Consider the following 27,068-nt stretch of genomic DNA (forward strand, 5'->3'; position numbering starts at 1 on the left):
TTTTATGTATTCAGCACCTATGTATAATGTTGTAAAAATGCTCTAGAAGCTAAAGTCGCAGAAATGTCACACATATTTGGCCTGCAACTTTCTGTGCGACAAATTCAGACAGGAAAAATCAGTATAAATCCTTAGAAAATTATCCCCCAGTGTCTCCATCTGCTGGCGGTATTGAATAAGCATTGCTGCACTGATGGGGTATGCATTAGACGAAAAAAAAGAAGAAAAAGAAGAATAATACGCCCAGAAAAGAGGCGAAAAAGGAGAAAAACGTAAAAAAACGTGAAAAAAAAGTAAGAGGAAGAGAAGGGAAAAAAAGGTGGAAATGGGTTTAAAAGTGATTTCGGCGGAGAAATATATATATATATTATATATATATATATATATATATATATATATATATACGCGCACACACACACATATATATAAACGTATTCTCCGTTGAGATATTGCAGCCGCTGCTGTGTCCAGGCCCAGGAGCCTTAGCACTGTGCTGTGATGTCACCTCAATACCACTGACATCACTAGGTGTAAACAACATCTCTCCTTTGCTGTGTATGTGACTATGGAGCTGTTTGGTGATGTCGTCTATTATGGCCTTCATAGAAGCAACAGGAGATTGTTGCATCCATTCTAGAACCCTCAGAACTACAGTGCTATGATGTCACTCACTTCCACAGGCCTTGCAGAGTGTAAACACAACAACCCAGCTTTGTTGTGTATGTAACCATAGGGATTTGTGATGTCACCTAGAACCTTCACAGCAGCGACAGCTTTATGAGGAGCATCAGCACTGCTCTGCCTGAGCAGAACCATCACCGCCATAGGTTGTCAAATAACCCGGGTTTAACCCACACAGGTAAGTCCAATGGGGTGCAGGCATGTCCTCTATGCTTACAGCTTCCCGTGGGTGTTGGTTTGATACCGTTTGGGGACAGCCAAGGAGGCATCTGCAGGCAACAAAGGTAGGTGTGTGCTTGTGTGTGTGTTTCCTATGCAGATCCTAAGCCAGTGTCACATGCAAGTAGGAGGAGTAAGAAGGGTTCCTGGCAAATCCGGGTTATGGATTGCATTTAAAAAGGCCCCGTGGGAGTGCAATGGGCCCCTGTCTTGCTGCTTAGCAATAATGGTATGGGTTTAGGTTCTGCTGTGTGTACTGGTGGTTGACTGCCCCCCAGCCCAGAGTGTGCATGGAAAATTGTCTGGCAGCCTCCCTGACAGCAAGCAGTGATAGTGCCCATGAAGGGGACCTTGTTGGGCCCGCCCCTTTCACGGTTATCGCTTCTCGGCCTTTGGCTAAGATCAAGTGTAGTATCTGTTCTTATCAGTTTAATATCTGATACGTCCCCCTATCTGGGGACCATATATTAAATGGATTTTTGAGAACGGGGGCCGATTTCGAAGCTTGCTTCTGTCGCCCTATGCATTGACCCGATATGGCAGTATCTTCGGGTACAGTGCACCACCCCCTTACAGGGTTAAAAAGAAAGATTCCTACTTTCATTGCTACCTGCTTGCTGGCTAGCCAGCTAGCCAGCCCTGTGGGCCTTGCTGCTGCTGCTGCTGCAGCCAAAAAACAAAAGGTGGTGCTGCTGCTGCTTCTGCTTCTGCTTGTGTCTGGCCGCTGTTGGAGCGTCCAGGCACAGGACTTCTGCTGCTGCTGACTAAATGGCCTCCTTAATTGGATCATTTGAGTAGCCAGCACACCTGTGCAGGTAGGGCATGACATGATAGGCAGCTGCCTTGATAGCGGGTGGGTGCTGAATGTTCCTAATTGACAAAATAAGATTAATGCTTATGAAGAAATATAAAATCTCATCCCTTCCCCAATATCGCGCCACACCCCTACCCCTTAATTCCCTGGTTGAACTTGATGGACATATGTCTTTTTTCGACCGTACTAACTATGTAACTATGTAACATAACATGGGGGGGGGGGGGTCTCCTGGCTGTTCACACAGGTGTGTCATTGCTGTACAATTGACCATGCATTGCTTCTGTGGTATTGCAAAGGCAAAGACAAATGCTTCCAGCCATCCATTGCACTAATGGATTGGTCATCAGCTGGCTGTCTATGTCCCGCATCAATATAGACCAAAGTACAGAGGGTTAGGCTATGCTATTGTGCACCTACCTGATGCATCAGAAGGTGCGAGGCCCTTGCTAAATTCTGTGCACAGACTTTGAGATCTATGCTTTAGACTGTATCTAAACCTGCTCCAACATGGACTGACATTCTGGCCTACTTTCAGCCGATGCGACTTGTCTGTCGCTGAACAGTCGCTTTTTATGTATTCAGCACCTATGTATAATGTTGTAAAAATGCTCTAGAAGCTAAAGTCGCAGAAATGTCACACATATTTGGCCTGCAACTTTCTGTGCGACAAATTCAGACAGGAAAAATCAGTATAAATCCTTAGAAAATTATCCCCCAGTGTCTCCATCTGCTGGCGGTATTGAATAAGCATTGCTGCACTGATGGGGTATGCATTAGACGAAAAAAAAGAAGAAAAAGAAGAATAATACGCCCAGAAAAGAGGCGAAAAGGAGAAAAACGTAAAAAAACGTGAAAAAAAAGTAAGAGGAAGAGAAGGGAAAAAAAGGTGGAAATGGGTTTAAAAGTGATTTCGGCGGAGAAATATATATATATATATATATATATATATATATATATATACGCGCACACACACACATATATATAAACGTATTCTCCGTTGAGATATTGCAGCCGCTGCTGTGTCCAGGCCCAGGAGCCTTAGCACTGTGCTGTGATGTCACTCAATACCACTGACATCACTAGGTGTAAACAACATCTCTCCTTTGCTGTGTATGTGACTATGGAGCTGTTTGGTGATGTCGTCTATTATGGCCTTCATAGAAGCAACAGGAGATTGTTGCATCCATCTAGAACCCTCAGAACTACAGTGCTATGATGTCACTCACTTCCACAGGCCTTGCAGAGTGTAAACAACAACAACCCAGCTTTGTTGTGTATGTAACCATAGGGATTTGTGATGTCACCTAGAACCTTCACAGCAGCGACAGCTTTATGAGGAGCATCAGCACTGCTCTGCCTGAGCAGAACCATCACCGCCATAGGTTGTCAAATAACCCGGGTTTAACCCACACAGGTAAGTCCAATGGGGTGCAGGCATGTCCTCTATGCTTACAGCTTCCCGTGGGTGTTGGTTTGATACCGTTTGGGGACAGCCAAGGAGGCATCTGCAGGCAACAAAGGTAGGTGTGTGCTTGTGTGTGTGTTTCCTATGCAGATCCTAAGCCCAGTGTCACATGCAAGTAGGAGGAGTAAGAAGGGTTCCTGGCAAATCCGGGTTATGGATTGCATTTAAAAAGGCCCCGTGGGAGTGCAATGGGCCCCTGTCTTGCTGCTTAGCAATAATGGTATGGGTTTAGGTTCTGCTGTGTGTACTGGTGGTTGACTGCCCCCCAGCCCAGAGTGTGCATGGAAAATTGTCTGGCAGCCTCCCTGACAGCAAGCAGTGATAGTGCCCATGAAGGGGACCTTGTTGGGCCCGCCCCTTTCACGGTTATCGCTTCTCGGCCTTTTGGCTAAGATCAAGTGTAGTATCTGTTCTTATCAGTTTAATATCTGATACGTCCCCTATCTGGGGACCATATATTAAATGGATTTTTGAGAACGGGGGCCGATTTCGAAGCTTGCTTCCGTCGCCCTATGCATTGACCCGATATGGCAGTATCTTCGGGTACAGTGCACCACCCCCTTACAGGGTTAAAAAGAAAGATTCCTACTTTCATTGCTACCTGCTTGCTGGCTAGCCAGCTAGCCAGCCCTGTGGGCCTTGCTGCTGCTGCTGCTGCAGCCAAAAAACAAAAGGTGGTGCTGCTGCTGCTTCTGCTTCTGCTTGTGTCTGGCCGCTGTTGGAGCGTCCAGGCACAGGACTTCTGCTGCTGCTGACTAAATGGCCTCCTTAATTGGATCATTTGAGTAGCCAGCACACCTGTGCAGGTAGGGCATGACATGATAGGCAGCTGCCTTGATAGCGGGTGGGTGCTGAATGTTCCTAATTGACAAAATAAGATTAATGCTTATGAAGAAATATAAAATCTCATCCCTTCCCCAATATCGCGCCACACCCCTACCCCTTAATTCCCTGGTTGAACTTGATGGACATATGTCTTTTTTCGACCGTACTAACTATGTAACTATGTAACATAACATGGGGGGGGGGGGTCTCCTGGCTGTTCACACAGGTGTGTCATTGCTGTACATTGACCATGCATTGCTTCTGTGGTATTGCAAAGGCAAAGACAAATGCTTCCAGCCATCCATTGCACTAATGGATTGGTCATCAGCTGGCTGTCTATGTCCCGCATCAATATAGACCAAAGTACAGAGGGTTAGGCTATGCTATTGTGCACCTACCTGATGCATCAGAAGGTGCGAGGCCCTTGCTAAATTCTGTGCACAGACTTTGAGATCTATGCTTTAGACTGTATCTAAACCTGCTCCAACATGGACTGACATTCTGGCCTACTTTCAGCCGATGCGACTTGTCTGTCGCTGAACAGTCGCTTTTTATGTATTCAGCACCTATGTATAATGTTGTAAAAATGCTCTAGAAGCTAAAGTCGCAGAAATGTCACACATATTTGGCCTGCAACTTTCTGTGCGACAAATTCAGACAGGAAAAATCAGTATAAATCCTTAGAAAATTATCCCCCAGTGTCTCCATCTGCTGGCGGTATTGAATAAGCATTGCTGCACTGATGGGGTATGCATTAGACGAAAAAAAAGAAGAAAAAGAAGAATAATACGCCCAGAAAAGAGGCGAAAAGGAGAAAAACGTAAAAAAACGTGAAAAAAAAGTAAGAGGAAGAGAAGGGAAAAAAAGGTGGAAATGGGTTTAAAAGTGATTTCGGCGGAGAATATATATATATATATATATATATATATATATATATATATATATATATACGCGCACACACACACATATATATAAACGTATTCTCCGTTGAGATATTGCAGCCGCTGCTGTGTCCAGGCCCAGGAGCCTTAGCACTGTGCTGTGATGTCACTCAATACCACTGACATCACTAGGTGTAAACAACATCTCTCCTTTGCTGTGTATGTGACTATGGAGCTGTTTGGTGATGTCGTCTATTATGGCCTTCATAGAAGCAACAGGAGATTGTTGCATCCATCTAGAACCCTCAGAACTACAGTGCTATGATGTCACTCACTTCCACAGGCCTTGCAGAGTGTAAACAACAACAACCCAGCTTTGTTGTGTATGTAACCATAGGGATTTGTGATGTCACCTAGAACCTTCACAGCAGCGACAGCTTTATGAGGAGCATCAGCACTGCTCTGCCTGAGCAGAACCATCACCGCCATAGGTTGTCAAATAACCCGGGTTTAACCCACACAGGTAAGTCCAATGGGGTGCAGGCATGTCCTCTATGCTTACAGCTTCCCGTGGGTGTTGGTTTGATACCGTTTGGGGACAGCCAAGGAGGCATCTGCAGGCAACAAAGGTAGGTGTGTGCTTGTGTGTGTGTTTCCTATGCAGATCCTAAGCCCAGTGTCACATGCAAGTAGGAGGAGTAAGAAGGGTTCCTGGCAAATCCGGGTTATGGATTGCATTTAAAAAGGCCCCGTGGGAGTGCAATGGGCCCCTGTCTTGCTGCTTAGCAATAATGGTATGGGTTTAGGTTCTGCTGTGTGTACTGGTGGTTGACTGCCCCCCAGCCCAGAGTGTGCATGGAAAATTGTCTGGCAGCCTCCCTGACAGCAAGCAGTGATAGTGCCCATGAAGGGGACCTTGTTGGGCCCGCCCCTTTCACGGTTATCGCTTCTCGGCCTTTTGGCTAAGATCAAGTGTAGTATCTGTTCTTATCAGTTTAATATCTGATACGTCCCCTATCTGGGGACCATATATTAAATGGATTTTTGAGAACGGGGGCCGATTTCGAAGCTTGCTTCCGTCGCCCTATGCATTGACCCGATATGGCAGTATCTTCGGGTACAGTGCACCACCCCCTTACAGGGTTAAAAAGAAAGATTCCTACTTTCATTGCTACCTGCTTGCTGGCTAGCCAGCTAGCCAGCCCTGTGGGCCTTGCTGCTGCTGCTGCTGCAGCCAAAAAACAAAAGGTGGTGCTGCTGCTGCTTCTGCTTCTGCTTGTGTCTGGCCGCTGTTGGAGCGTCCAGGCACAGGACTTCTGCTGCTGCTGACTAAATGGCCTCCTTAATTGGATCATTTGAGTAGCCAGCACACCTGTGCAGGTAGGGCATGACATGATAGGCAGCTGCCTTGATAGCGGGTGGGTGCTGAATGTTCCTAATTGACAAAATAAGATTAATGCTTATGAAGAAATATAAAATCTCATCCCTTCCCCAATATCGCGCCACACCCCTACCCCTTAATTCCCTGGTTGAACTTGATGGACATATGTCTTTTTTCGACCGTACTAACTATGTAACTATGTAACATAACATGGGGGGGGGGGGGGGTCTCCTGGCTGTTCACACAGGTGTGTCATTGCTGTACATTGACCATGCATTGCTTCTGTGGTATTGCAAAGGCAAAGACAAATGCTTCCAGCCATCCATTGCACTAATGGATTGGTCATCAGCTGGCTGTCTATGTCCCGCATCAATATAGACCAAAGTACAGAGGGTTAGGCTATGCTATTGTGCACCTACCTGATGCATCAGAAGGTGCGAGGCCCTTGCTAAATTCTGTGCACAGACTTTGAGATCTATGCTTTAGACTGTATCTAAACCTGCTCCAACATGGACTGACATTCTGGCCTACTTTCAGCCGATGCGACTTGTCTGTCGCTGAACAGTCGCTTTTTATGTATTCAGCACCTATGTATAATGTTGTAAAAATGCTCTAGAAGCTAAAGTCGCAGAAATGTCACACATATTTGGCCTGCAACTTTCTGTGCGACAAATTCAGACAGGAAAAATCAGTATAAATCCTTAGAAAATTATCCCCCAGTGTCTCCATCTGCTGGCGGTATTGAATAAGCATTGCTGCACTGATGGGGTATGCATTAGACGAAAAAAAAGAAGAAAAAGAAGAATAATACGCCCAGAAAAGAGGCGGAAAGGAGAAAAACGTAAAAAAACGTGAAAAAAAAGTAAGAGGAAGAGAAGGGAAAAAAAGGTGGAAATGGGTTTAAAAGTGATTTCGGCGGAGAAATATATATATATATATATATATATATATATATATATATATATATATATATATACGCGCACACACACACATATATATAAACGTATTCTCCGTTGAGATATTGCAGCCGCTGCTGTGTCCAGGCCCAGGAGCCTTAGCACTGTGCTGTGATGTCACTCAATACCACTGACATCACTAGGTGTAAACAACATCTCTCCTTTGCTGTGTATGTGACTATGGAGCTGTTTGGTGATGTCGTCTATTATGGCCTTCATAGAAGCAACAGGAGATTGTTGCATCCATCTAGAACCCTCAGAACTACAGTGCTATGATGTCACTCACTTCCACAGGCCTTGCAGAGTGTAAACAACAACAACCCAGCTTTGTTGTGTATGTAACCATAGGGATTTGTGATGTCACCTAGAACCTTCACAGCAGCGACAGCTTTATGAGGAGCATCAGCACTGCTCTGCCTGAGCAGAACCATCACCGCCATAGGTTGTCAAATAACCCGGGTTTAACCCACACAGGTAAGTCCAATGGGGTGCAGGCATGTCCTCTATGCTTACAGCTTCCCGTGGGTGTTGGTTTGATACCGTTTGGGGACAGCCAAGGAGGCATCTGCAGGCAACAAAGGTAGGTGTGTGCTTGTGTGTGTGTTTCCTATGCAGATCCTAAGCCCAGTGTCACATGCAAGTAGGAGGAGTAAGAAGGGTTCCTGGCAAATCCGGGTTATGGATTGCATTTAAAAAGGCCCCGTGGGAGTGCAATGGGCCCCTGTCTTGCTGCTTAGCAATAATGGTATGGGTTTAGGTTCTGCTGTGTGTACTGGTGGTTGACTGCCCCCCAGCCCAGAGTGTGCATGGAAAATTGTCTGGCAGCCTCCCTGACAGCAAGCAGTGATAGTGCCCATGAAGGGGACCTTGTTGGGCCCGCCCCTTTCACGGTTATCGCTTCTCGGCCTTTTGGCTAAGATCAAGTGTAGTATCTGTTCTTATCAGTTTAATATCTGATACGTCCCCTATCTGGGGACCATATATTAAATGGATTTTTGAGAACGGGGGCCGATTTCGAAGCTTGCTTCCGTCGCCCTATGCATTGACCCGATATGGCAGTATCTTCGGGTACAGTGCACCACCCCCTTACAGGGTTAAAAAGAAAGATTCCTACTTTCATTGCTACCTGCTTGCTGGCTAGCCAGCTAGCCAGCCCTGTGGGCCTTGCTGCTGCTGCTGCTGCAGCCAAAAAACAAAAGGTGGTGCTGCTGCTGCTTCTGCTTCTGCTTGTGTCTGGCCGCTGTTGGAGCGTCCAGGCACAGGACTTCTGCTGCTGCTGACTAAATGGCCTCCTTAATTGGATCATTTGAGTAGCCAGCACACCTGTGCAGGTAGGGCATGACATGATAGGCAGCTGCCTTGATAGCGGGTGGGTGCTGAATGTTCCTAATTGACAAAATAAGATTAATGCTTATGAAGAAATATAAAATCTCATCCCTTCCCCAATATCGCGCCACACCCCTACCCCTTAATTCCCTGGTTGAACTTGATGGACATATGTCTTTTTTCGACCGTACTAACTATGTAACTATGTAACATAACATGGGGGGGGGGGGGGGGTCTCCTGGCTGTTCACACAGGTGTGTCATTGCTGTACATTGACCATGCATTGCTTCTGTGGTATTGCAAAGGCAAAGACAAATGCTTCCAGCCATCCATTGCACTAATGGATTGGTCATCAGCTGGCTGTCTATGTCCCGCATCAATATAGACCAAAGTACAGAGGGTTAGGCTATGCTATTGTGCACCTACCTGATGCATCAGAAGGTGCGAGGCCCTTGCTAAATTCTGTGCACAGACTTTGAGATCTATGCTTTAGACTGTATCTAAACCTGCTCCAACATGGACTGACATTCTGGCCTACTTTCAGCCGATGCGACTTGTCTGTCGCTGAACAGTCGCTTTTTATGTATTCAGCACCTATGTATAATGTTGTAAAAATGCTCTAGAAGCTAAAGTCGCAGAAATGTCACACATATTTGGCCTGCAACTTTCTGTGCGACAAATTCAGACAGGAAAAATCAGTATAAATCCTTAGAAAATTATCCCCCAGTGTCTCCATCTGCTGGCGGTATTGAATAAGCATTGCTGCACTGATGGGGTATGCATTAGACGAAAAAAAAGAAGAAAAAGAAGAATAATACGCCCAGAAAAGAGGCGAAAAGGAGAAAAACGTAAAAAAACGTGAAAAAAAAGTAAGAGGAAGAGAAGGGAAAAAAAGGTGGAAATGGGTTTAAAAGTGATTTCGGCGGAGAATATATATATATATATATATATATATATATATATATATATATATATATATATATACGCGCACACACACACATATATATAAACGTATTCTCCGTTGAGATATTGCAGCCGCTGCTGTGTCCAGGCCCAGGAGCCTTAGCACTGTGCTGTGATGTCACTCAATACCACTGACATCACTAGGTGTAAACAACATCTCTCCTTTGCTGTGTATGTGACTATGGAGCTGTTTGGTGATGTCGTCTATTATGGCCTTCATAGAAGCAACAGGAGATTGTTGCATCCATCTAGAACCCTCAGAACTACAGTGCTATGATGTCACTCACTTCCACAGGCCTTGCAGAGTGTAAACAACAACAACCCAGCTTTGTTGTGTATGTAACCATAGGGATTTGTGATGTCACCTAGAACCTTCACAGCAGCGACAGCTTTATGAGGAGCATCAGCACTGCTCTGCCTGAGCAGAACCATCACCGCCATAGGCTGTCAAATAACCCGGGTTTAACCCACACAGGTAAGTCCAATGGGGTGCAGGCATGTCCTCTATGCTTACAGCTTCCCGTGGGTGTTGGTTTGATACCGTTTGGGGACAGCCAAGGAGGCATCTGCAGGCAACAAAGGTAGGTGTGTGCTTGTGTGTGTGTTTCCTATGCAGATCCTAAGCCCAGTGTCACATGCAAGTAGGAGGAGTAAGAAGGGTTCCTGGCAAATCCGGGTTATGGATTGCATTTAAAAAGGCCCCGTGGGAGTGCAATGGGCCCCTGTCTTGCTGCTTAGCAATAATGGTATGGGTTTAGGTTCTGCTGTGTGTACTGGTGGTTGACTGCCCCCCAGCCCAGAGTGTGCATGGAAAATTGTCTGGCAGCCTCCCTGACAGCAAGCAGTGATAGTGCCCATGAAGGGGACCTTGTTGGGCCCGCCCCTTTCACGGTTATCGCTTCTCGGCCTTTTGGCTAAGATCAAGTGTAGTATCTGTTCTTATCAGTTTAATATCTGATACGTCCCCTATCTGGGGACCATATATTAAATGGATTTTTGAGAACGGGGGCCGATTTCGAAGCTTGCTTCCGTCGCCCTATGCATTGACCCGATATGGCAGTATCTTCGGGTACAGTGCACCACCCCCTTACAGGGTTAAAAAGAAAGATTCCTACTTTCATTGCTACCTGCTTGCTGGCTAGCCAGCTAGCCAGCCCTGTGGGCCTTGCTGCTGCTGCTGCTGCAGCCAAAAAACAAAAGGTGGTGCTGCTGCTGCTTCTGCTTCTGCTTGTGTCTGGCCGCTGTTGGAGCGTCCAGGCACAGGACTTCTGCTGCTGCTGACTAAATGGCCTCCTTAATTGGATCATTTGAGTAGCCAGCACACCTGTGCAGGTAGGGCATGACATGATAGGCAGCTGCCTTGATAGCGGGTGGGTGCTGAATGTTCCTAATTGACAAAATAAGATTAATGCTTATGAAGAAATATAAAATCTCATCCCTTCCCCAATATCGCGCCACACCCCTACCCCTTAATTCCCTGGTTGAACTTGATGGACATATGTCTTTTTTCGACCGTACTAACTATGTAACTATGTAACATAACATGGGGGGGGGGGGGTCTCCTGGCTGTTCACACAGGTGTGTCATTGCTGTACATTGACCATGCATTGCTTCTGTGGTATTGCAAAGGCAAAGACAAATGCTTCCAGCCATCCATTGCACTAATGGATTGGTCATCAGCTGGCTGTCTATGTCCCGCATCAATATAGACCAAAGTACAGAGGGTTAGGCTATGCTATTGTGCACCTACCTGATGCATCAGAAGGTGCGAGGCCCTTGCTAAATTCTGTGCACAGACTTTGAGATCTATGCTTTAGACTGTATCTAAACCTGCTCCAACATGGACTGACATTCTGGCCTACTTTCAGCCGATGCGACTTGTCTGTCGCTGAACAGTCGCTTTTTATGTATTCAGCACCTATGTATAATGTTGTAAAAATGCTCTAGAAGCTAAAGTCGCAGAAATGTCACACATATTTGGCCTGCAACTTTCTGTGCGACAAATTCAGACAGGAAAAATCAGTATAAATCCTTAGAAAATTATCCCCCAGTGTCTCCATCTGCTGGCGGTATTGAATAAGCATTGCTGCACTGATGGGGTATGCATTAGACGAAAAAAAAGAAGAAAAAGAAGAATAATACGCCCAGAAAAGAGGCGAAAAGGAGAAAAACGTAAAAAAACGTGAAAAAAAAGTAAGAGGAAGAGAAGGGAAAAAAAGGTGGAAATGGGTTTAAAAGTGATTTCGGCGGAGATAATATATATATATATATATATATATATATATATACGCGCACACACACACATATATATAAACGTATTCTCCGTTGAGATATTGCAGCCGCTGCTGTGTCCAGGCCCAGGAGCCTTAGCACTGTGCTGTGATGTCACTCAATACCACTGACATCACTAGGTGTAAACAACATCTCTCCTTTGCTGTGTATGTGACTATGGAGCTGTTTGGTGATGTCGTCTATTATGGCCTTCATAGAAGCAACAGGAGATTGTTGCATCCATCTAGAACCCTCAGAACTACAGTGCTATGATGTCACTCACTTCCACAGGCCTTGCAGAGTGTAAACAACAACAACCCAGCTTTGTTGTGTATGTAACCATAGGGATTTGTGATGTCACCTAGAACCTTCACAGCAGCGACAGCTTTATGAGGAGCATCAGCACTGCTCTGCCTGAGCAGAACCATCACCGCCATAGGTTGTCAAATAACCCGGGTTTAACCCACACAGGTAAGTCCAATGGGGTGCAGGCATGTCCTCTATGCTTACAGCTTCCCGTGGGTGTTGGTTTGATACCGTTTGGGGACAGCCAAGGAGGCATCTGCAGGCAACAAAGGTAGGTGTGTGCTTGTGTGTGTGTTTCCTATGCAGATCCTAAGCCCAGTGTCACATGCAAGTAGGAGGAGTAAGAAGGGTTCCTGGCAAATCCGGGTTATGGATTGCATTTAAAAAGGCCCCGTGGGAGTGCAATGGGCCCCTGTCTTGCTGCTTAGCAATAATGGTATGGGTTTAGGTTCTGCTGTGTGTACTGGTGGTTGACTGCCCCCCAGCCCAGAGTGTGCATGGAAAATTGTCTGGCAGCCTCCCTGACAGCAAGCAGTGATAGTGCCCATGAAGGGGACCTTGTTGGGCCCGCCCCTTTCACGGTTATCGCTTCTCGGCCTTTTGGCTAAGATCAAGTGTAGTATCTGTTCTTATCAGTTTAATATCTGATACGTCCCCTATCTGGGGACCATATATTAAATGGATTTTTGAGAACGGGGGCCGATTTCGAAGCTTGCTTCCGTCGCCCTATGCATTGACCCGATATGGCAGTATCTTCGGGTACAGTGCACCACCCCCTTACAGGGTTAAAAAGAAAGATTCCTACTTTCATTGCTACCTGCTTGCTGGCTAGCCAGCTAGCCAGCCCTGTGGGCCTTGCTGCTGCTGCTGCTGCAGCCAAAAAACAAAAGGTGGTGCTGCTGCTGCTTCTGCTTCTGCTTGTGTCTGGCCGCTGTTGGAGCGTCCAGGCACAGGACTTCTGCTGCTGCTGACTAAATGGCCTCCTTAATTGGATCATTTGAGTAGCCAGCACACCTGTGCAGGTAGGGCATGACATGATAGGCAGCTGCCTTGATAGCGGGTGGGTGCTGAATGTTCCTAATTGACAAAATAAGATTAATGCTTATGAAGAAATATAAAATCTCATCCCTTCCCCAATATCGCGCCACACCCCTACCCCTTAATTCCCTGGTTGAACTTGATGGACATATGTCTTTTTTCGACCGTACTAACTATGTAACTATGTAACATAACATGGGGGGGGGGGTCTCCTGGCTGTTCACACAGGTGTGTCATTGCTGTACATTGACCATGCATTGCTTCTGTGGTATTGCAAAGGCAAAGACAAATGCTTCCAGCCATCCATTGCACTAATGGATTGGTCATCAGCTGGCTGTCTATGTCCCGCATCAATATAGACCAAAGTACAGAGGGTTAGGCTATGCTATTGTGCACCTACCTGATGCATCAGAAGGTGCGAGGCCCTTGCTAAATTCTGTGCACAGACTTTGAGATCTATGCTTTAGACTGTATCTAAACCTGCTCCAACATGGACTGACATTCTGGCCTACTTTCAGCCGATGCGACTTGTCTGTCGCTGAACAGTCGCTTTTTATGTATTCAGCACCTATGTATAATGTTGTAAAAATGCTCTAGAAGCTAAAGTCGCAGAAATGTCACACATATTTGGCCTGCAACTTTCTGTGCGACAAATTCAGACAGGAAAAATCAGTATAAATCCTTAGAAAATTATCCCCCAGTGTCTCCATCTGCTGGCGGTATTGAATAAGCATTGCTGCACTGATGGGGTATGCATTAGACGAAAAAAAAGAAGAAAAAGAAGAATAATACGCCCAGAAAAGAGGCGAAAAGGAGAAAAACGTAAAAAAACGTGAAAAAAAAGTAAGAGGAAGAGAAGGGAAAAAAAGGTGGAAATGGGTTTAAAAGTGATTTCGGCGGAGAAATATATATATATATATATATATATATATATATATATATATATATACGCGCACACACACACATATATATAAACGTATTCTCCGTTGAGATATTGCAGCCGCTGCTGTGTCCAGGCCCAGGAGCCTTAGCACTGTGCTGTGATGTCACTCAATACCACTGACATCACTAGGTGTAAACAACATCTCTCCTTTGCTGTGTATGTGACTATGGAGCTGTTTGGTGATGTCGTCTATTATGGCCTTCATAGAAGCAACAGGAGATTGTTGCATCCATCTAGAACCCTCAGAACTACAGTGCTATGATGTCACTCACTTCCACAGGCCTTGCAGAGTGTAAACAACAACAACCCAGCTTTGTTGTGTATGTAACCATAGGGATTTGTGATGTCACCTAGAACCTTCACAGCAGCGACAGCTTTATGAGGAGCATCAGCACTGCTCTGCCTGAGCAGAACCATCACCGCCATAGGTTGTCAAATAACCCGGGTTTAACCCACACAGGTAAGTCCAATGGGGTGCAGGCATGTCCTCTATGCTTACAGCTTCCCGTGGGTGTTGGTTTGATACCGTTTGGGGACAGCCAAGGAGGCATCTGCAGGCAACAAAGGTAGGTGTGTGCTTGTGTGTGTGTTTCCTATGCAGATCCTAAGCCCAGTGTCACATGCAAGTAGGAGGAGTAAGAAGGGTTCCTGGCAAATCCGGGTTATGGATTGCATTTAAAAAGGCCCCGTGGGAGTGCAATGGGCCCCTGTCTTGCTGCTTAGCAATAATGGTATGGGTTTAGGTTCTGCTGTGTGTACTGGTGGTTGACTGCCCCCCAGCCCAGAGTGTGCATGGAAAATTGTCTGGCAGCCTCCCTGACAGCAAGCAGTGATAGTGCCCATGAAGGGGACCTTGTTGGGCCCGCCCCTTTCACGGTTATCGCTTCTCGGCCTTTTGGCTAAGATCAAGTGTAGTATCTGTTCTTATCAGTTTAATATCTGATACGTCCCCTATCTGGGGACCATATATTAAATGGATTTTTGAGAACGGGGGCCGATTTCGAAGCTTGCTTCCGTCGCCCTATGCATTGACCCGATATGGCAGTATCTTCGGGTACAGTGCACCACCCCCTTACAGGGTTAAAAAGAAAGATTCCTACTTTCATTGCTACCTGCTTGCTGGCTAGCCAGCTAGCCAGCCCTGTGGGCCTTGCTGCTGCTGCTGCTGCAGCCAAAAAACAAAAGGTGGTGCTGCTGCTGCTTCTGCTTCTGCTTGTGTCTGGCCGCTGTTGGAGCGTCCAGGCACAGGACTTCTGCTGCTGCTGACTAAATGGCCTCCTTAATTGGATCATTTGAGTAGCCAGCACACCTGTGCAGGTAGGGCATGACATGATAGGCAGCTGCCTTGATAGCGGGTGGGTGCTGAATGTTCCTAATTGACAAAATAAGATTAATGCTTATGAAGAAATATAAAATCTCATCCCTTCCCCAATATCGCGCCACACCCCTACCCCTTAATTCCCTGGTTGAACTTGATGGACATATGTCTTTTTTCGACCGTACTAACTATGTAACTATGTAACATAACATGGGGGGGGGGGGTCTCCTGGCTGTTCACACAGGTGTGTCATTGCTGTACATTGACCATGCATTGCTTCTGTGGTATTGCAAAGGCAAAGACAAATGCTTCCAGCCATCCATTGCACTAATGGATTGGTCATCAGCTGGCTGTCTATGTCCCGCATCAATATAGACCAAAGTACAGAGGGTTAGGCTATGCTATTGTGCACCTACCTGATGCATCAGAAGGTGCGAGGCCCTTGCTAAATTCTGTGCACAGACTTTGAGATCTATGCTTTAGACTGTATCTAAACCTGCTCCAACATGGACTGACATTCTGGCCTACTTTCAGCCGATGCGACTTGTCTGTCGCTGAACAGTCGCTTTTTATGTATTCAGCACCTATGTATAATGTTGTAAAAATGCTCTAGAAGCTAAAGTCGCAGAAATGTCACACATATTTGGCCTGCAACTTTCTGTGCGACAAATTCAGACAGGAAAAATCAGTATAAATCCTTAGAAAATTATCCCCCAGTGTCTCCATCTGCTGGCGGTATTGAATAAGCATTGCTGCACTGATGGGGTATGCATTAGACGAAAAAAAAGAAGAAAAAGAAGAATAATACGCCCAGAAAAGAGGCGAAAAGGAGAAAAACGTAAAAAAACGTGAAAAAAAAGTAAGAGGAAGAGAAGGGAAAAAAAGGTGGAAATGGGTTTAAAAGTGATTTCGGCGGAGAAATATATATATATATATATATATATATATATATATATATATATATACGCGCACACACACACATATATATAAACGTATTCTCCGTTGAGATATTGCAGCCGCTGCTGTGTCCAGGCCCAGGAGCCTTAGCACTGTGCTGTGATGTCACTCAATACCACTGACATCACTAGGTGTAAACAACATCTCTCCTTTGCTGTGTATGTGACTATGGAGCTGTTTGGTGATGTCGTCTATTATGGCCTTCATAGAAGCAACAGGAGATTGTTGCATCCATCTAGAACCCTCAGAACTACAGTGCTATGATGTCACTCACTTCCACAGGCCTTGCAGAGTGTAAACAACAACAACCCAGCTTTGTTGTGTATGTAACCATAGGGATTTGTGATGTCACCTAGAACCTTCACAGCAGCGACAGCTTTATGAGGAGCATCAGCACTGCTCTGCCTGAGCAGAACCATCACCGCCATAGGTTGTCAAATAACCCGGGTTTAACCCACACAGGTAAGTCCAATGGGGTGCAGGCATGTCCTCTATGCTTACAGCTTCCCGTGGGTGTTGGTTTGATACCGTTTGGGGACAGCCAAGGAGGCATCTGCAGGCAACAAAGGTAGGTGTGTGCTTGTGTGTGTGTTTCCTATGCAGATCCTAAGCCCAGTGTCACATGCAAGTAGGAGGAGTAAGAAGGGTTCCTGGCAAATCCGGGTTATGGATTGCATTTAAAAAGGCCCCGTGGGAGTGCAATGGGCCCCTGTCTTGCTGCTTAGCAATAATGGTATGGGTTTAGGTTCTGCTGTGTGTACTGGTGGTTGACTGCCCCCCAGCCCAGAGTGTGCATGGAAAATTGTCTGGCAGCCTCCCTGACAGCAAGCAGTGATAGTGCCCATGAAGGGGACCTTGTTGGGCCCGCCCCTTTCACGGTTATCGCTTCTCGGCCTTTTGGCTAAGATCAAGTGTAGTATCTGTTCTTATCAGTTTAATATCTGATACGTCCCCTATCTGGGGACCATATATTAAATGGATTTTTGAGAACGGGGGCCGATTTCGAAGCTTGCTTCCGTCGCCCTATGCATTGACCCGATATGGCAGTATCTTCGGGTACAGTGCACCACCCCCTTACAGGGTTAAAAAGAAAGATTCCTACTTTCATTGCTACCTGCTTGCTGGCTAGCCAGCTAGCCAGCCCTGTGGGCCTTGCTGCTGCTGCTGCTGCAGCCAAAAAACAAAAGGTGGTGCTGCTGCTGCTTCTGCTTCTGCTTGTGTCTGGCCGCTGTTGGAGCGTCCAGGCACAGGACTTCTGCTGCTGCTGACTAAATGGCCTCCTTAATTGGATCATTTGAGTAGCCAGCACACCTGTGCAGGTAGGGCATGACATGATAGGCAGCTGCCTTGATAGCGGGTGGGTGCTGAATGTTCCTAATTGACAAAATAAGATTAATGCTTATGAAGAAATATAAAATCTCATCCCTTCCCCAATATCGCGCCACACCCCTACCCCTTAATTCCCTGGTTGAACTTGATGGACATATGTCTTTTTTCGACCGTACTAACTATGTAACTATGTAACATAACATGGGGGGGGGGGGGTCTCCTGGCTGTTCACACAGGTGTGTCATTGCTGTACATTGACCATGCATTGCTTCTGTGGTATTGCAAAGGCAAAGACAAATGCTTCCAGCCATCCATTGCACTAATGGATTGGTCATCAGCTGGCTGTCTATGTCCCGCATCAATATAGACCAAAGTACAGAGGGTTAGGCTATGCTATTGTGCACCTACCTGATGCATCAGAAGGTGCGAGGCCCTTGCTAAATTCTGTGCACAGACTTTGAGATCTATGCTTTAGACTGTATCTAAACCTGCTCCAACATGGACTGACATTCTGGCCTACTTTCAGCCGATGCGACTTGTCTGTCGCTGAACAGTCGCTTTTTATGTATTCAGCACCTATGTATAATGTTGTAAAAATGCTCTAGAAGCTAAAGTCGCAGAAATGTCACACATATTTGGCCTGCAACTTTCTGTGCGACAAATTCAGACAGGAAAAATCAGTATAAATCCTTAGAAAATTATCCCCCAGTGTCTCCATCTGCTGGCGGTATTGAATAAGCATTGCTGCACTGATGGGGTATGCATTAGACGAAAAAAAAGAAGAAAAAGAAGAATAATACGCCCAGAAAAGAGGCGAAAAGGAGAAAAACGTAAAAAAACGTGAAAAAAAAGTAAGAGGAAGAGAAGGGAAAAAAAGGTGGAAATGGGTTTAAAAGTGATTTCGGCGGAGAAATATATATATATATATATATATATATATATACGCGCACACACACACATATATATAAACGTATTCTCCGTTGAGATATTGCAGCCGCTGCTGTGTCCAGGCCCAGGAGCCTTAGCACTGTGCTGTGATGTCACTCAATACCACTGACATCACTAGGTGTAAACAACATCTCTCCTTTGCTGTGTATGTGACTATGGAGCTGTTTGGTGATGTCGTCTATTATGGCCTTCATAGAAGCAACAGGAGATTGTTGCATCCATCTAGAACCCTCAGAACTACAGTGCTATGATGTCACTCACTTCCACAGGCCTTGCAGAGTGTAAACAACAACAACCCAGCTTTGTTGTGTATGTAACCATAGGGATTTGTGATGTCACCTAGAACCTTCACAGCAGCGACAGCTTTATGAGGAGCATCAGCACTGCTCTGCCTGAGCAGAACCATCACCGCCATAGGTTGTCAAATAACCCGGGTTTAACCCACACAGGTAAGTCCAATGGGGTGCAGGCATGTCCTCTATGCTTACAGCTTCCCGTGGGTGTTGGTTTGATACCGTTTGGGGACAGCCAAGGAGGCATCTGCAGGCAACAAAGGTAGGTGTGTGCTTGTGTGTGTGTTTCCTATGCAGATCCTAAGCCCAGTGTCACATGCAAGTAGGAGGAGTAAGAAGGGTTCCTGGCAAATCCGGGTTATGGATTGCATTTAAAAAGGCCCCGTGGGAGTGCAATGGGCCCCTGTCTTGCTGCTTAGCAATAATGGTATGGGTTTAGGTTCTGCTGTGTGTACTGGTGGTTGACTGCCCCCCAGCCCAGAGTGTGCATGGAAAATTGTCTGGCAGCCTCCCTGACAGCAAGCAGTGATAGTGCCCATGAAGGGGACCTTGTTGGGCCCGCCCCTTTCACGGTTATCGCTTCTCGGCCTTTTGGCTAAGATCAAGTGTAGTATCTGTTCTTATCAGTTTAATATCTGATACGTCCCCTATCTGGGGACCATATATTAAATGGATTTTTGAGAACGGGGGCCGATTTCGAAGCTTGCTTCCGTCGCCCTATGCATTGACCCGATATGGCAGTATCTTCGGGTACAGTGCACCACCCCCTTACAGGGTTAAAAAGAAAGATTCCTACTTTCATTGCTACCTGCTTGCTGGCTAGCCAGCTAGCCAGCCCTGTGGGCCTTGCTGCTGCTGCTGCTGCAGCCAAAAAACAAAAGGTGGTGCTGCTGCTGCTTCTGCTTCTGCTTGTGTCTGGCCGCTGTTGGAGCGTCCAGGCACAGGACTTCTGCTGCTGCTGACTAAATGGCCTCCTTAATTGGATCATTTGAGTAGCCAGCACACCTGTGCAGGTAGGGCATGACATGATAGGCAGCTGCCTTGATAGCGGGTGGGTGCTGAATGTTCCTAATTGACAAAATAAGATTAATGCTTATGAAGAAATATAAAATCTCATCCCTTCCCCAATATCGCGCCACACCCCTACCCCTTAATTCCCTGGTTGAACTTGATGGACATATGTCTTTTTTCGACCGTACTAACTATGTAACTATGTAACATAACATGGGGGGGGGGGGGTCTCCTGGCTGTTCACACAGGTGTGTCATTGCTGTACATTGACCATGCATTGCTTCTGTGGTATTGCAAAGGCAAAGACAAATGCTTCCAGCCATCCATTGCACTAATGGATTGGTCATCAGCTGGCTGTCTATGTCCCGCATCAATATAGACCAAAGTACAGAGGGTTAGGCTATGCTATTGTGCACCTACCTGATGCATCAGAAGGTGCGAGGCCCTTGCTAAATTCTGTGCACAGACTTTGAGATCTATGCTTTAGACTGTATCTAAACCTGCTCTCCAACATGGACTGACATTCTGGCCTACTTTCAGCCGATGCGACTTGTCTGTCGCTGAACAGTCGCTTTTTATGTATTCAGCACCTATGTATAATGTTGTAAAAATGCTCTAGAAGCTAAAGTCGCAGAAATGTCACACATATTTGGCCTGCAACTTTCTGTGCGACAAATTCAGACAGGAAAAATCAGTATAAATCCTTAGAAAATTATCCCCCAGTGTCTCCATCTGCTGGCGGTATTGAATAAGCATTGCTGCACTGATGGGGTATGCATTAGACGAAAAAAAAGAAGAAAAAGAAGAATAATACGCCCAGAAAAGAGGCGAAAAGGAGAAAAACGTAAAAAAACGTGAAAAAAAAGTAAGAGGAAGAGAAGGGAAAAAAAGGTGGAAATGGGTTTAAAAGTGATTTCGGCGGAGAAATATATATATATATATATATATATATATATATATATATATATACGCGCACACACACACATATATATATAAACGTATTCTCCGTTGAGATATTGCAGCCGCTGCTGTGTCCAGGCCCAGGAGCCTTAGCACTGTGCTGTGATGTCACTCAATACCACTGACATCACTAGGTGTAAACAACATCTCTCCTTTGCTGTGTATGTGACTATGGAGCTGTTTGGTGATGTCGTCTATTATGGCCTTCATAGAAGCAACAGGAGATTGTTGCATCCATCTAGAACCCTCAGAACTACAGTGCTATGATGTCACTCACTTCCACAGGCCTTGCAGAGTGTAAACAACAACAACCCAGCTTTGTTGTGTATGTAACCATAGGGATTTGTGATGTCACCTAGAACCTTCACAGCAGCGACAGCTTTATGAGGAGCATCAGCACTGCTCTGCCTGAGCAGAACCATCACCGCCATAGGTTGTCAAATAACCCGGGTTTAACCCACACAGGTAAGTCCAATGGGGTGCAGGCATGTCCTCTATGCTTACAGCTTCCCGTGGGTGTTGGTTTGATACCGTTTGGGGACAGCCAAGGAGGCATCTGCAGGCAACAAAGGTAGGTGTGTGCTTGTGTGTGTGTTTCCTATGCAGATCCTAAGCCCAGTGTCACATGCAAGTAGGAGGAGTAAGAAGGGTTCCTGGCAAATCCAGGTTATGGATTGCATTTAAAAAGGCCCCGTGGGAGTGCAATGGGCCCCTGTCTTGCTGCTTAGCAATAATGGTATGGGTTTAGGTTCTGCTGTGTGTACTGGTGGTTGACTGCCCCCCAGCCCAGAGTGTGCATGGAAAATTGTCTGGCAGCCTCCCTGACAGCAAGCAGTGATAGTGCCCATGAAGGGGACCTTGTTGGGCCCGCCCCTTTCACGGTTATCGCTTCTCGGCCTTTTGGCTAAGATCAAGTGTAGTATCTGTTCTTATCAGTTTAATATCTGATACGTCCCCTATCTGGGGACCATATATTAAATGGATTTTTGAGAACGGGGGCCGATTTCGAAGCTTGCTTCCGTCGCCCTATGCATTGACCCGATATGGCAGTATCTTCGGGTACAGTGCACCACCCCCTTACAGGGTTAAAAAGAAAGATTCCTACTTTCATTGCTACCTGCTTGCTGGCTAGCCAGCTAGCCAGCCCTGTGGGCCTTGCTGCTGCTGCTGCTGCAGCCAAAAAACAAAAGGTGGTGCTGCTGCTGCTTCTGCTTCTGCTTGTGTCTGGCCGCTGTTGGAGCGTCCAGGCACAGGACTTCTGCTGCTGCTGACTAAATGGCCTCCTTAATTGGATCATTTGAGTAGCCAGCACACCTGTGCAGGTAGGGCATGACATGATAGGCAGCTGCCTTGATAGCGGGTGGGTGCTGAATGTTCCTAATTGACAAAATAAGATTAATGCTTATGAAGAAATATAAAATCTCATCCCTTCCCCAATATCGCGCCACACCCCTACCCCTTAATTCCCTGGTTGAACTTGATGGACATATGTCTTTTTTCGACCGTACTAACTATGTAACTATGTAACATAACATGGGGGGGGGGGGTCTCCTGGCTGTTCACACAGGTGTGTCATTGCTGTACATTGACCATGCATTGCTTCTGTGGTATTGCAAAGGCAAAGACAAATGCTTCCAGCCATCCATTGCACTAATGGATTGGTCATCAGCTGGCTGTCTATGTCCCGCATCAATATAGACCAAAGTACAGAGGGTTAGGCTATGCTATTGTGCACCTACCTGATGCATCAGAAGGTGCGAGGCCCTTGCTAAATTCTGTGCACAGACTTTGAGATCTATGCTTTAGACTGTATCTAAACCTGCTCCAACATGGACTGACATTCTGGCCTACTTTCAGCCGATGCGACTTGTCTGTCGCTGAACAGTCGCTTTTTATGTATTCAGCACCTATGTATAATGTTGTAAAAATGCTCTAGAAGCTAAAGTCGCAGAAATGTCACACATATTTGGCCTGCAACTTTCTGTGCGACAAATTCAGACAGGAAAAATCAGTATAAATCCTTAGAAAATTATCCCCCAGTGTCTCCATCTGCTGGCGGTATTGAATAAGCATTGCTGCACTGATGGGGTATGCATTAGACGAAAAAAAAGAAGAAAAAGAAGAATAATACGCCCAGAAAAGAGGCGAAAAGGAGAAAAACGTAAAAAAACGTGAAAAAAAAGTAAGAGGAAGAGAAGGGAAAAAAAGGTGGAAATGGGTTTAAAAGTGATTTCGGCGGAGAAATATATATATATATATATATATATATATATATATATATATATATACGCGCACACACACACATATATATAAACGTATTCTCCGTTGAGATATTGCAGCCGCTGCTGTGTCCAGGCCCAGGAGCCTTAGCACTGTGCTGTGATGTCACTCAATACCACTGACATCACTAGGTGTAAACAACATCTCTCCTTTGCTGTGTATGTGACTATGGAGCTGTTTGGTGATGTCGTCTATTATGGCCTTCATAGAAGCAACAGGAGATTGTTGCATCCATCTAGAACCCTCAGAACTACAGTGCTATGATGTCACTCACTTCCACAGGCCTTGCAGAGTGTAAACAACAACAACCCAGCTTTGTTGTGTATGTAACCATAGGGATTTGTGATGTCACCTAGAACCTTCACAGCAGCGACAGCTTTATGAGGAGCATCAGCACTGCTCTGCCTGAGCAGAACCATCACCGCCATAGGTTGTCAAATAACCCGGGTTTAACCCACACAGGTAAGTCCAATGGGGTGCAGGCATGTCCTCTATGCTTACAGCTTCCCGTGGGTGTTGGTTTGATACCGTTTGGGGACAGCCAAGGAGGCATCTGCAGGCAACAAAGGTAGGTGTGTGCTTGTGTGTGTGTTTCCTATGCAGATCCTAAGCCCAGTGTCACATGCAAGTAGGAGGAGTAAGAAGGGTTCCTGGCAAATCCGGGTTATGGATTGCATTTAAAAAGGCCCCGTGGGAGTGCAATGGGCCCCTGTCTTGCTGCTTAGCAATAATGGTATGGGTTTAGGTTCTGCTGTGTGTACTGGTGGTTGACTGCCCCCCAGCCCAGAGTGTGCATGGAAAATTGTCTGGCAGCCTCCCTGACAGCAAGCAGTGATAGTGCCCATGAAGGGGACCTTGTTGGGCCCGCCCCTTTCACGGTTATCGCTTCTCGGCCTTTTGGCTAAGATCAAGTGTAGTATCTGTTCTTATCAGTTTAATATCTGATACGTCCCCTATCTGGGGACCATATATTAAATGGATTTTTGAGAACGGGGGCCGATTTCGAAGCTTGCTTCCGTCGCCCTATGCATTGACCCGATATGGCAGTATCTTCGGGTACAGTGCACCACCCCCTTACAGGGTTAAAAAGAAAGATTCCTACTTTCATTGCTACCTGCTTGCTGGCTAGCCAGCTAGCCAGCCCTGTGGGCCTTGCTGCTGCTGCTGCTGCAGCCAAAAAACAAAAGGTGGTGCTGCTGCTGCTTCTGCTTCTGCTTGTGTCTGGCCGCTGTTGGAGCGTCCAGGCACAGGACTTCTGCTGCTGCTGACTAAATGGCCTCCTTAATTGGATCATTTGAGTAGCCAGCACACCTGTGCAGGTAGGGCATGACATGATAGGCAGCTGCCTTGATAGCGGGTGGGTGCTGAATGTTCCTAATTGACAAAATAAGATTAATGCTTATGAAGAAATATAAAATCTCATCCCTTCCCCAATATCGCGCCACACCCCTACCCCTTAATTCCCTGGTTGAACTTGATGGACATATGTCTTTTTTCGACCGTACTAACTATGTAACTATGTAACATAACATGGGGGGGGGGGGTCTCCTGGCTGTTCACACAGGTGTGTCATTGCTGTACATTGACCATGCATTGCTTCTGTGGTATTGCAAAGGCAAAGACAAATGCTTCCAGCCATCCATTGCACTAATGGATTGGTCATCAGCTGGCTGTCTATGTCCCGCATCAATATAGACCAAAGTACAGAGGGTTAGGCTATGCTATTGTGCACCTACCTGATGCATCAGAAGGTGCGAGGCCCTTGCTAAATTCTGTGCACAGACTTTGAGATCTATGCTTTAGACTGTATCTAAACCTGCTCCAACATGGACTGACATTCTGGCCTACTTTCAGCCGATGCGACTTGTCTGTCGCTGAACAGTCGCTTTTTATGTATTCAGCACCTATGTATAATGTTGTAAAAATGCTCTAGAAGCTAAAGTCGCAGAAATGTCACACATATTTGGCCTGCAACTTTCTGTGCGACAAATTCAGACAGGAAAAATCAGTATAAATCCTTAGAAAATTATCCCCCAGTGTCTCCATCTGCTGGCGGTATTGAATAAGCATTGCTGCACTGATGGGGTATGCATTAGACGAAAAAAAAGAAGAAAAAGAAGAATAATACGCCCAGAAAAGAGGCGAAAAGGAGAAAAACGTAAAAAAACGTGAAAAAAAAGTAAGAGGAAGAGAAGGGAAAAAAAGGTGGAAATGGGTTTAAAAGTGATTTCGGCGGAGAAATATATATATATATATATATATATATATATATATATATACGCGCACACACACACATATATATAAACGTATTCTCCGTTGAGATATTGCAGCCGCTGCTGTGTCCAGGCCCAGGAGCCTTAGCACTGTGCTGTGATGTCACTCAATACCACTGACATCACTAGGTGTAAACAACATCTCTCCTTTGCTGTGTATGTGACTATGGAGCTGTTTGGTGATGTCGTCTATTATGGCCTTCATAGAAGCAACAGGAGATTGTTGCATCCATCTAGAACCCTCAGAACTACAGTGCTATGATGTCACTCACTTCCACAGGCCTTGCAGAGTGTAAACAACAACAACCCAGCTTTGTTGTGTATGTAACCATAGGGATTTGTGATGTCACCTAGAACCTTCACAGCAGCGACAGCTTTATGAGGAGCATCAGCACTGCTCTGCCTGAGCAGAACCATCACCGCCATAGGTTGTCAAATAACCCGGGTTTAACCCACACAGGTAAGTCCAATGGGGTGCAGGCATGTCCTCTATGCTTACAGCTTCCCGTGGGTGTTGGTTTGATACCGTTTGGGGACAGCCAAGGAGGCATCTGCAGGCAACAAAGGTAGGTGTGTGCTTGTGTGTGTGTTTCCTATGCAGATCCTAAGCCCAGTGTCACATGCAAGTAGGAGGAGTAAGAAGGGTTCCTGGCAAATCCAGGTTATGGATTGCATTTAAAAAGGCCCCGTGGGAGTGCAATGGGCCCCTGTCTTGCTGCTTAGCAATAATGGTATGGGTTTAGGTTCTGCTGTGTGTACTGGTGGTTGACTGCCCCCCAGCCCAGAGTGTGCATGGAAAATTGTCTGGCAGCCTCCCTGACAGCAAGCAGTGATAGTGCCCATGAAGGGGACCTTGTTGGGCCCGCCCCTTTCACGGTTATCGCTTCTCGGCCTTTTGGCTAAGATCAAGTGTAGTATCTGTTCTTATCAGTTTAATATCTGATACGTCCCCTATCTGGGGACCATATATTAAATGGATTTTTGAGAACGGGGGCCGATTTCGAAGCTTGCTTCCGTCGCCCTATGCATTGACCCGATATGGCAGTATCTTCGGGTACAGTGCACCACCCCCTTACAGGGTTAAAAAGAAAGATTCCTACTTTCATTGCTACCTGCTTGCTGGCTAGCCAGCTAGCCAGCCCTGTGGGCCTTGCTGCTGCTGCTGCTGCAGCCAAAAAACAAAAGGTGGTGCTGCTGCTGCTTCTGCTTCTGCTTGTGTCTGGCCGCTGTTGGAGCGTCCAGGCACAGGACTTCTGCTGCTGCTGACTAAATGGCCTCCTTAATTGGATCATTTGAGTAGCCAGCACACCTGTGCAGGTAGGGCATGACATGATAGGCAGCTGCCTTGATAGCGGGTGGGTGCTGAATGTTCCTAATTGACAAAATAAGATTAATGCTTATGAAGAAATATAAAATCTCATCCCTTCCCCAATATCGCGCCACACCCCTACCCCTTAATTCCCTGGTTGAACTTGATGGACATATGTCTTTTTTCGACCGTACTAACTATGTAACTATGTAACATAACATGGGGGGGGGGGGTCTCCTGGCTGTTCACACAGGTGTGTCATTGCTGTACATTGACCATGCATTGCTTCTGTGGTATTGCAAAGGCAAAGACAAATGC

At 46.1% G+C, this 27,068-nt stretch overlaps 12 non-coding genes across 12 annotated transcripts; all 12 read left to right on the top strand.

The window, feature by feature from the left end:
* The first annotated feature begins 1,277 nt into the window (after positions 1 to 1,277).
* On the top strand, positions 1,278 to 1,468 carry LOC130340319 (U2 spliceosomal RNA). Its single transcript, XR_008880467.1, has one exon. It is a non-coding gene; the product is annotated as a U2 spliceosomal RNA (small nuclear RNA).
* Positions 1,469 to 3,550: 2,082 nt separating this feature from the next.
* Positions 3,551 to 3,741, top strand: LOC130340355 (U2 spliceosomal RNA). Its single transcript, XR_008880494.1, has one exon. It is a non-coding gene; the product is annotated as a U2 spliceosomal RNA (small nuclear RNA).
* A 2,089-nt stretch (positions 3,742 to 5,830) lies between these two features.
* On the top strand, positions 5,831 to 6,021 carry LOC130340356 (U2 spliceosomal RNA). Its single transcript, XR_008880495.1, has one exon. It is a non-coding gene; the product is annotated as a U2 spliceosomal RNA (small nuclear RNA).
* A 2,097-nt stretch (positions 6,022 to 8,118) lies between these two features.
* On the top strand, positions 8,119 to 8,309 carry LOC130340357 (U2 spliceosomal RNA). The gene has a single exon (XR_008880496.1). It is a non-coding gene; the product is annotated as a U2 spliceosomal RNA (small nuclear RNA).
* Positions 8,310 to 10,408: 2,099 nt separating this feature from the next.
* On the top strand, positions 10,409 to 10,599 carry LOC130340358 (U2 spliceosomal RNA). Its single transcript, XR_008880497.1, has one exon. It is a non-coding gene; the product is annotated as a U2 spliceosomal RNA (small nuclear RNA).
* A 2,076-nt stretch (positions 10,600 to 12,675) lies between these two features.
* On the top strand, positions 12,676 to 12,866 carry LOC130340359 (U2 spliceosomal RNA). Its single transcript, XR_008880498.1, has one exon. It is a non-coding gene; the product is annotated as a U2 spliceosomal RNA (small nuclear RNA).
* Positions 12,867 to 14,951: 2,085 nt separating this feature from the next.
* LOC130340360 (U2 spliceosomal RNA) lies at positions 14,952 to 15,142 on the top strand. The gene has a single exon (XR_008880499.1). It is a non-coding gene; the product is annotated as a U2 spliceosomal RNA (small nuclear RNA).
* A 2,086-nt stretch (positions 15,143 to 17,228) lies between these two features.
* Positions 17,229 to 17,419, top strand: LOC130340362 (U2 spliceosomal RNA). The gene has a single exon (XR_008880501.1). It is a non-coding gene; the product is annotated as a U2 spliceosomal RNA (small nuclear RNA).
* A 2,073-nt stretch (positions 17,420 to 19,492) lies between these two features.
* On the top strand, positions 19,493 to 19,683 carry LOC130340363 (U2 spliceosomal RNA). The gene has a single exon (XR_008880502.1). It is a non-coding gene; the product is annotated as a U2 spliceosomal RNA (small nuclear RNA).
* A 2,089-nt stretch (positions 19,684 to 21,772) lies between these two features.
* On the top strand, positions 21,773 to 21,963 carry LOC130340364 (U2 spliceosomal RNA). Its single transcript, XR_008880503.1, has one exon. It is a non-coding gene; the product is annotated as a U2 spliceosomal RNA (small nuclear RNA).
* Positions 21,964 to 24,049: 2,086 nt separating this feature from the next.
* On the top strand, positions 24,050 to 24,240 carry LOC130340366 (U2 spliceosomal RNA). Its single transcript, XR_008880504.1, has one exon. It is a non-coding gene; the product is annotated as a U2 spliceosomal RNA (small nuclear RNA).
* A 2,080-nt stretch (positions 24,241 to 26,320) lies between these two features.
* On the top strand, positions 26,321 to 26,511 carry LOC130340367 (U2 spliceosomal RNA). Its single transcript, XR_008880505.1, has one exon. It is a non-coding gene; the product is annotated as a U2 spliceosomal RNA (small nuclear RNA).
* Positions 26,512 to 27,068: the final 557 nt, after the last annotated feature.

Source organism: Hyla sarda, unplaced genomic scaffold, assembly GCF_029499605.1.
Source record: "Hyla sarda isolate aHylSar1 unplaced genomic scaffold, aHylSar1.hap1 scaffold_588, whole genome shotgun sequence".
In the NCBI taxonomy this organism is placed as follows: Eukaryota; Metazoa; Chordata; class Amphibia; order Anura; family Hylidae; genus Hyla; species Hyla sarda.